Source organism: Peromyscus californicus, unplaced genomic scaffold (assembly GCF_007827085.1).
Source record: "Peromyscus californicus insignis strain IS unplaced genomic scaffold, ASM782708v3 Scaffold_17__1_contigs__length_78620276, whole genome shotgun sequence".
NCBI lineage: Eukaryota > Metazoa > Chordata > Mammalia > Rodentia > Cricetidae > Peromyscus > Peromyscus californicus.
In genome coordinates, this window is record NW_026294469.1 from 42624939 (window position 1) to 42633805 (window position 8867).

Sequence of the window (8867 nt, forward strand, 5' to 3'; positions counted from 1 at the left end):
TTTGGATATTTTTTTTAATTAATTCAAAGAGCAATATGTGCTAGCAAGAGAAATCTAAGTATTACAGACAACTATGCAATGAAAAGGACTTACATTGTGATGTTAGATAAACAGTCAAGTAATAGTTCTTCCTCACTGGAGGTAACCATCGCTTCACTTCTCCCTGGAAATGTGCTATACCATGTAAACTTTATTCATATACACACATATAAATGCACCACATAGCTTTATATCCCCATATGAGTGCAAATATATTGGATATACTTTAGTTCTTTTGCCTTTTAATTTAAAAAAAGATTCTATATATTGTTCTGTATTAACCCATATATTACTTAGTAGCAAGAACAAAAATTGAGAAAACTCCTAAAAGTCGAATTGCTGGATTAAAGAAAATATGTATTTACAACTTTTGAAAACTATTGATCTGTTTAGGATTAATTTTGCCAAGACTGGGGTCAGAATCTAAGTTGATTCATTTCTATTCAGATGGCTACTAGTTTCTTCAAAAATGTATTATTGATTAATATACCTCTGTACATTGCTTCAAAATATTTTATCGTATTGTATATGTATTATACAGACTTACTGCACAGATTACAAGCAATCTTGATACAAGTTATAAAGTATTTGATTGGTCCAGGAATGATGGGCATGAGCCTTTAATTCCAGCACTTGGGAGGCAGATTTCTGCATTTGAGGCTATCCTGAACCACATCATGAATTCCAGGCCAGCAGAGACTCTGTCTCAAAATAGTAAATAAAATATTTGGTTAACTGAAACCTCATTATTATTCCATATATATAAAACTAGATTTCATTCTGTCTAGCAGATTTACTTATTTGGCCTTGTAAATTATCACAGCTTTAGAATAGAATTTGTTATCCAGTTAGGCCACTCACTTAGTTTTGTGGGGTTGTTTGCTTGGTTTTGTTTTTTGAGATGGAGAATTGCTGTATTGCCCTGGATAGCCTGGAACTTGAATATTCTTCCTGTTTTTGCCTCCCGAGTGCTGGGATTACAAGTGTGAATCACATCTCTTTTGGATGTAGTCCTTACAAATCAGTGTTTTTGAGTTTAGTAAAAATTATATTCCTGTATTCTGCCTGTTTTGCCTCCTGAATGCTGGAATTACAAGTATTAATCACATCCCTTTTGGATGTAGTCCTTACAAATCAGTTCTTTTGAGTTTAACAAAAATTATATTCCTATGATTGCATTGGATAGAATGATTTATGGAAATTTCTATCATATAACACATAGTCTCATGTAATTTTAACTTACCTGGTTGTATTATTGTTTGTTTTGTTGTTGAGTTTGAGACATCTATTGGTAGTTCGTGTTTTGGGCCTTGGTTATGAGTTGATAGACTTGTGGAAAGCAACTGAACATTGAGGGAATTGGACATAATGAATGGACCAACCCTTGATGTTTTTATAATGTGATAGCGTTGTTGAGAGGTGATAGGCATTAGGATGTGAGGGCTAGTTGGAGAGCGGATCATTTGGGATGTGTGTGAAAAGATGTCTCTTGACCCCTGTGCTTCCTCTGTTTCCTAGCCACCAGAAGGTGAGCAACTTGGCTGAAACTCACCCTGTCACGGTGTTTGCCTCGCTGTGGGTTCCAAATTATGGAGCCCACCATGGACCAAAACATCTGAATCCATGAGTCAAAATGAACCCTTCCTCCTTCCACTGTGTGTCAGAACAACAAAAGTCTGACAACTTCCTCTATCCTTTTTTCTCTTGTAAGTTAAAATTAGAGTATTGCTTGACTCTGCCCAGGGAACCCCAGTTGAAAAAAAACACGAGCTAGTGACATTTCCCTTGGGTGTCCTCCAGATCTACATGGTAAGATCCTGTAACTGAAGACACACCACACTTTGGCTGCAGGACAGAAAATTCAATCTCAAATCAACCTAGAAATTTCCTCCCTACTGGCTAGTTTTCTTAGTGCCAGAGGTGCTCTGCAGGCTGCTGGGAAAGGAAAAAAAAAAAGCAAATGGTCTTATCCAGTGCTAGACCCTTCCTCTATAGTATGGGCCTGCAAGTCAAGATGTGCCCATTGATGTGTTAGTGGTGTGGTTGATACGGGGTTACTATCTGCCTTCTGATTGGATTCGAGGCTTCTTCCACAGGAGGGATTTTCTCGCTTGGTACTATAATCCTGGTTAAAAGCCCATAGTGTCTGAGAAGGTTATAGGCCCAGGGTAGAACATGCTTGTAGCAGGCTTTCTCAGACCACCAGCCCCCAAATCATGACACAGAGACTTATTATTAGTTATGAATGCTTGGCCTTAGTTTAGGCTTGTTTCTGGCTAGCTTTTTAAAAAATTTAACCTGTTTCTCTTCATCTACATTTTGCCTCAGGACTTTTTAACCTTTCATTCTGTCTGTCCCACTTACCTGCTTCCTCCATGTCTGTCTGTCTGGCCCCTGGCATCTGCCTCTCTTTCTTCCTCTTTCTCTCCTGAGCCTAGATTCCTCCTTCAACTTTTTCTCTTTGCTTGCCAGCCCCACCCATCCTTCTCCTGCCGAGCTACTAGCCATTCAGGTTTTTATTAGACCAATCAGGTGCCTTAGGCAGGCAAGGTGAAACAAATGCAGCACATCTTTACATAGCTAAACAAATGCCGAAATAACAGATGAAACACACCTTTACATAGTTAAACAAACATTCCACAACACACCCTGGTTTTTATTTTACTAAATAGTCACATTGTCAGTCAACATAACTTGCACATATTTGTTTATACTCCCAGACAAGAGTTACTATGAGCTTTGATCAGAGAAGCTGTTTGACATGGGCAGCCATCAAGGCAGAGATGCATAATTGATCAAAGTGTTGAGAAGGAGACGCTGAGTACTCAGCCCTAATGGGATGTCTATATCATCCCCACCCGCTACTAAGGCTCAGGGAATGTTTCTGCAGAGGAAAGGAAAGAATGTAAGAGCCAGTGGATGGGGAGGAGTGCTGTGAAATGCATTCTTCTAGATGTGACATAGTTATTACACAGATCAGCTCACAGCTGCCATGGTTACCTGCACAAGATCAAGCTGTCAAAACCCCAGTGTAAATGGGAGAGATGCTTTCAAGTGGTGCCCCACCTCTTAATGGGGACTGATGGGCACCTGGTAGCTGCTTTGGGGAAGAGAATTATTGTGGGTTTTTGTTTTGCTTTTGACAATGTCTCCACTAGTAAGTTTCCTGTGTTCCAGTAGATAACCCATGCACATACTCGCAATACTAACTGGATTTAGAAGACTATCAAGAAAGCTTATTAGAAGCTCAATGAACAATCCTGTGGGATCATCTGACTTCTCAAAATAGCATAGAGAGTCAAATAAATTATTTTACCCAAGATATTAATTTGTTGGTTAAAGAAGCATACATAGCCATTTTATTAATGTGTCTTTCTTACTGGCTTTGAAAAGGGCTACTTTTGACTTAAAATTTCAATGGCTGTGCATGTTACAAAATTCTTTAAGTTGTAGAGCATGAGAAATAACTTCACTCAGTTAAAAAGGCACAGGCAAGAGGGTAGGGAGAACGAGGTTGAAAACCAGCAAAATGACAAATAGGGGAAGGTGCCACCCTTAGCAGCCAGGAGCATGTTTAAATTACACTGAACGGCCTAAAGACACAAAACATCTCATTTTTCTTCACATGAAACTGGTCTGACCTTCACAGTTCTGACATAACAGGATGTGTTATTGCCCTGGTTAACACTACTGCCTTTTTGACTAGCAGTTAAGTAAGTACTCAGCATGAATAAATATAGTTAGAAATTGTTAGGGAAGATCCCCAGGAAGAGTGCATGTTAAGCAGTAACACAAATGTAAGTGCTTCCAGTAAAATGGAATTCATAACGTAAAGGTCAAACCTGCCTAAGAGAGACTTTCAGGTAGACTATTGAGTTGAAACACCAATTCTCGTTTTGTCTTAATAGTTAGTGATGTATGGTAGCTGAGGTGATGGGTTTTGGTTGAGTGCAGCATGCAGCATTATTTCATGCTTGGTTCAGCAGAAATGTGGATGATTTCTGTAGGACATGATAAATGGCCGAATTCCCTCTTCCTGAAGCCAAAATGGATGACTAAAGACATTATCAACAACATAGGCTGTCAAAAAAAATAGTGTAGGTACTTTTTAGCAATGGTGTGCTTTTCCTTAAACACTGAGGATATTGTGGGATACTTTAAAATAGAAAAGAGTCAGAAATGCTTATTTTTAAAATCTATCACTGGATACTTAGGATTGATGCCACAGATGTAGCAGAACTTGTATAAAGATCAGAAGATCCCTAATACCATGTATGAAATGGTACATGAGTCATTAAAGGAGGCCATATCCTTTGGATTTACTTACAAACTTCATAGTAGTTTTGTCCTGACCAAACGTGTACATTTCTCAAACATATTGAGCACTAGGTTTATGCTAGTCACTCTTCTAAAGATATAGAGAGACGTAAAACCTGGTTCTTGCCTTCAAAGCTTTGGGGGAGAGCAGGGACATGGGTCACAACCTTCAAGATCCTTAATTTAATCTACTTACAAAGCCCTATTGTCGTAGAAAATAAAATTAGCAGTGTTGAGGAAATTTGAGGTTATGAGAGAGCCTATCTGATACCATCCAACCATACCACAGGGAGAAATGGAGGAAGCTTTTAGGGGGACCTATAGTTTGAGGAGGGAAGCTTACCAATCTCTGGGCCTGTTTTTAATGTTTCAAAAGATTTGGAAACTGTCACCTGTTCTTATCTGTTCTTCAGGTTCATGAAAATAATTTTACTGGGTCATGTGTGTGAGTGCTTGGAACATGCTAAGTGCACCATGCTTTCACCGAGGGCAGTGTACATGGTGTTTATTTGTTTGTTGTTTTTACTTCTTTTTCTGGCCTAGAAGCCATGGATTCTAAAATCTGAGTAGGAAAGGTAGAGGTAAAGAAATATTAGATGAGGTTAGCTCTCTGGCTAGGTGTAGGAAAAGCTCAATGATGTTATTAAGCATTCTGGATAAGGAAGATATATGTTAGTTTTTCAGTTGTTGCTGTAACAGTTACAAGACTAGCAGCCAGTGGATTTGTTATTTCTGATGACTGTGAGTCAGAACCCTGAAGCCTGAAGCCAGTTTTGCAGGTGACAGTCCTGGAAGGTGGGGGGTAGTTTCTACTGTAGGACACTTTAGGGGAGAATATGCGTAAGTGTTATAGTTCTGAAGGGAAAGGTCTCCTGGCAAAGGTATCTGGGCAGTTGGGAGCCACAGATATCACAAAGTCACACTGCACAACAAACCTCACACAAGAAATTTACTGGGAAAGACACAAGAAGGGGGTTGCCTCTGCTTGGAAGAGAAACAGCAAAGAACTAAACAGGGGGCAGGCTTTATATAGGGTTTCTTGGGGTAGGGGGTGGGAGGTTTTCAGGGTGGCTGGCAATTGGTGGGATTTTGTGGTCTGGTCTTGGGCAAACTCAGGTTTTAGTGAGATTTTGTGGCCCAATGTTGGGCTTTTTTTTTTTTTTTCCTCTGTAGGGTGGAGCTTGGCCAGCTGCATCGTAAGGGGCTGAAAACAACTCTTATGGCCATTACAGTAGTCTAGGGGCAGGACATGGCCACTCGTACCTTGAAGGGCTTACGATATGCCCCTTCAGCATCTGGAAGATAATGACATTTCTGAGCCTGTCACTGCATTATGGCTAGTGTTCCTATGACCACATTAGCTTTTTCTCCCTCTGAAATCTTAACTTGTTCCTTTAAGAGATGATTAGAATCACAGGTATCTTAGTTACTTTTCTGCTGCTGTGATAAACACCGTGGTCAAGAGCAACCAGGGGAAGAAAGGGTTTGTTTCTGTTTACAACTCTTAGATCACACTCTATCCTTGAGGGAAGTTGGCATAGAAACCCAAAGCAGCAACCTAGGGGCAGGAAGTGAAGCTGAGACCCTGGAGGAATGCCACTGAGTGGCTGTATCAAGTTGACAAAAAAACAAAACAAACAAACAAACAAACAAAAAACAAAAAAAAATCCTAGCTGTCATAATGGGTTCTACCTGGATAAGAGCCCAGTTAATTATAGGTCATGATCCTTTAATTTAATCATATCTGTAAGTCCCTATCATTGAAGCGATGCTAGCCTACTCGACCATGTGGTTCTGGCAAGCCTCACCCTTCTCCCTGATTCCATCTGCCTTGCTAAAAACCATTAGATTACATTCCTAAAGCTAGTCACCAAGGTCTGTTCCCTTATTTGGCCACTTCCTCTTCTTTCCAGTTATCAAAGTATTGAAGTTCAGCAATCAAAAGCCCCCTTTGGCTCACCTAGCTAACATGCTCAATTAAATACCTCATCCTAACATGGGGTTTCCTGTTTTACCTTTATAAACCACCATTTTCCTATGTGCCACATCTGTCTTCCCTCTATCCAGAGGCAGTTCTTTGCCCTCCCCCCAGGACAAACACCCTACCCCTTTCCCGTTGCTCCCTTCCCCATCTCCCTCATTGTCTGTCTCCTGTCTTTGTCTCTTATTCCATGCCCTCTGTCCCTCTAGGGAAAATAAATCTCCTTTGTGCTGAGAATTTGGTCTTGGGTGTCCTGAGCTGATACTTTTCCTTTCAACCATCAGATAAATTTACATTGATAGGCTCTAGAGATCACTGTGTGGTGTGACCCTATTGGAACCATTATCCAGCCAAGCACCAGTTGTAAAGGCGGAAGAGGGCAGTACTGTTTGTGGTGCTGCTGTGTTTTGACCTTCATTTCTAAGTTGTTCCTAACATGTTTGTACCACTGCACATAGATAGGGCTGCTTGATAAAGAGAGAAGTCTACTGGGGATATTGAGCTGTTGGCCCTTATGTGACTTCCTGGGGACATGAACAAAAATACCTGCTCACTCCAGACAGAGTACCATCAACAGACCAAAGTAATGATTCCACAAAGGTGCAACTCGGCAAACAATGAGTTTGTTGGTCTTACTCATAGTGTGTGCGAGAGGTTGCCTGGAGGACCATTGGTGACACAAAGGCACTGCATCACCATAATGCATGGGTGAGGAGCCACTGCAGCTGCATCCCTGGAGCTCCTTGCAGAATTGCAGGCAGCTTGACTGGCCAGAGTCTCTTCTCCCTGGCTGCTGCTGCTGTTTAACTCCTTGGGTGGAGTCTTACGAATCTTGTAAGTTTCGGGAGCTTCTTGAGACTTGTAAGTTTTGTTTATTTACTGAGTCTTATGTGCCTCTTCCACCTTTATGATGACATTGATACACAACAGAGCTATATGCTATTCCTGTGAGTCAACAGAAAGTCTTATTAGTTGGTTTTGAATTTAGAATTCTGTCCTATTCTCACACAGGATTTATCTATTAACTGCAATCAATGTCTCTCAACTTCACTTAAATGTGTACAGCAGCCTGTTGTGGCCAAGCCTGAGCAGCATAATGACACACTAAAACTCTTGGGAAGGTTGAGTTTTTTTAAAAGAATTTATTTTTATTCTTCAAAAGTTTCATACACTTATATGATGTATATTGATCACATCCACCTCCCACCTCCCTCTTACCACCCCCATCCTCACCCCATCTCCCTGCAAACTTCATGTCCTCTTTTTATTGTTTTTTTTTTTTTTTAATAACACCCTGGTCCAGTTAGTGCTGCCCACAGGCAAATAGGTGTGTGCCATCCACTGAGACATGGGTAACCTACCAGTGGCCACATCCCTAGGAGAGTGACTCTCCTTCCCTTGGCATTCATCAACTTCCAGTAGATCCTCCAATAGGTGTGGGACCTTGGAAGCTCCTCCCTCAACCGTGAGGGGATTTTGAGTACTTTGATCTTGTGTAGCTAGCCACAGCTCCTTGTGAGTTGGTCTGTGGTAATATTGAGCACAGTGCACTTGTGCTAAGGGGACATTTGAATAGACTTGGATCAGGAAGGAGAAGAAACAAATTAGGGCAGAGGTGACAGTTAAGTGCAAGGTATGTCATACTGCTTTGTTTTTAAAAATCAAATTAAATCTGAGTCCATGTTCATACAGGTAGGTAAGATACCCAATATCAGCCAGGAACTGGAAGCTCTTACTTGGCTCTAGAGTTAATAAATCCTTGAAAAATAAGTCAGGCCAGAAACCTGGGAAGGAGTTTGGTCTTTGCTGAGCACCGCTGGTCAGACAATGCTCAATGTTTTTGAGCCCATGTGGACCTTAAAAGTGGGTTCCCTTCAAATCCTCTGTAAAATGAATACACGACTTCTTTTACAGTGTAATTTATACACGATGATGACATCTTCAGAGCAGCGTCAATGATTGTGTAGTGCTTTTACTGAAAGAAGCCAAAAGAGTAGCTGTTCCTAATGGTATACCATTTAAAATGTGTCTCACGCTCCTGACTTGAGCCTGGTACGTCTACTTTAGTGGATAGGTTACAGTATGTATTTTCAAACATTATAGCTTAATTACAGGTAACTTTGGGAGATCATGAATAGGTTCACCAGATTTTATTTACTTATTCATTTCTTTAATTTTAAATTGTCGTTTATATAAGCCAACTGAATTCATTTACCCCTCTGAGCATTCACAGTATATATTATTTCTGTTTCTTATTTAGAAGTGTTGATTATACACATGCTGTCTTTCCTTTGACCAAATGACAGATTTTTTCCCTAATACTTTAACTCCGTTTCTGTGTTTTCAGACATGGCTTTGTTTCCTTTGCGCGCCTCTAATATAACCCTGCTGTGTATGAGTTACAGTGTGGTTCTAACAGCGCGCTGACAAGCTGTATTTTCTGATCTTCCCTGAGTCCCTCTACATCTTCCTGAAATTTTTGTTTCAGAGGTCCTGTAATTTTGAAAGTTCATTTCACTTAGGAAGTTTT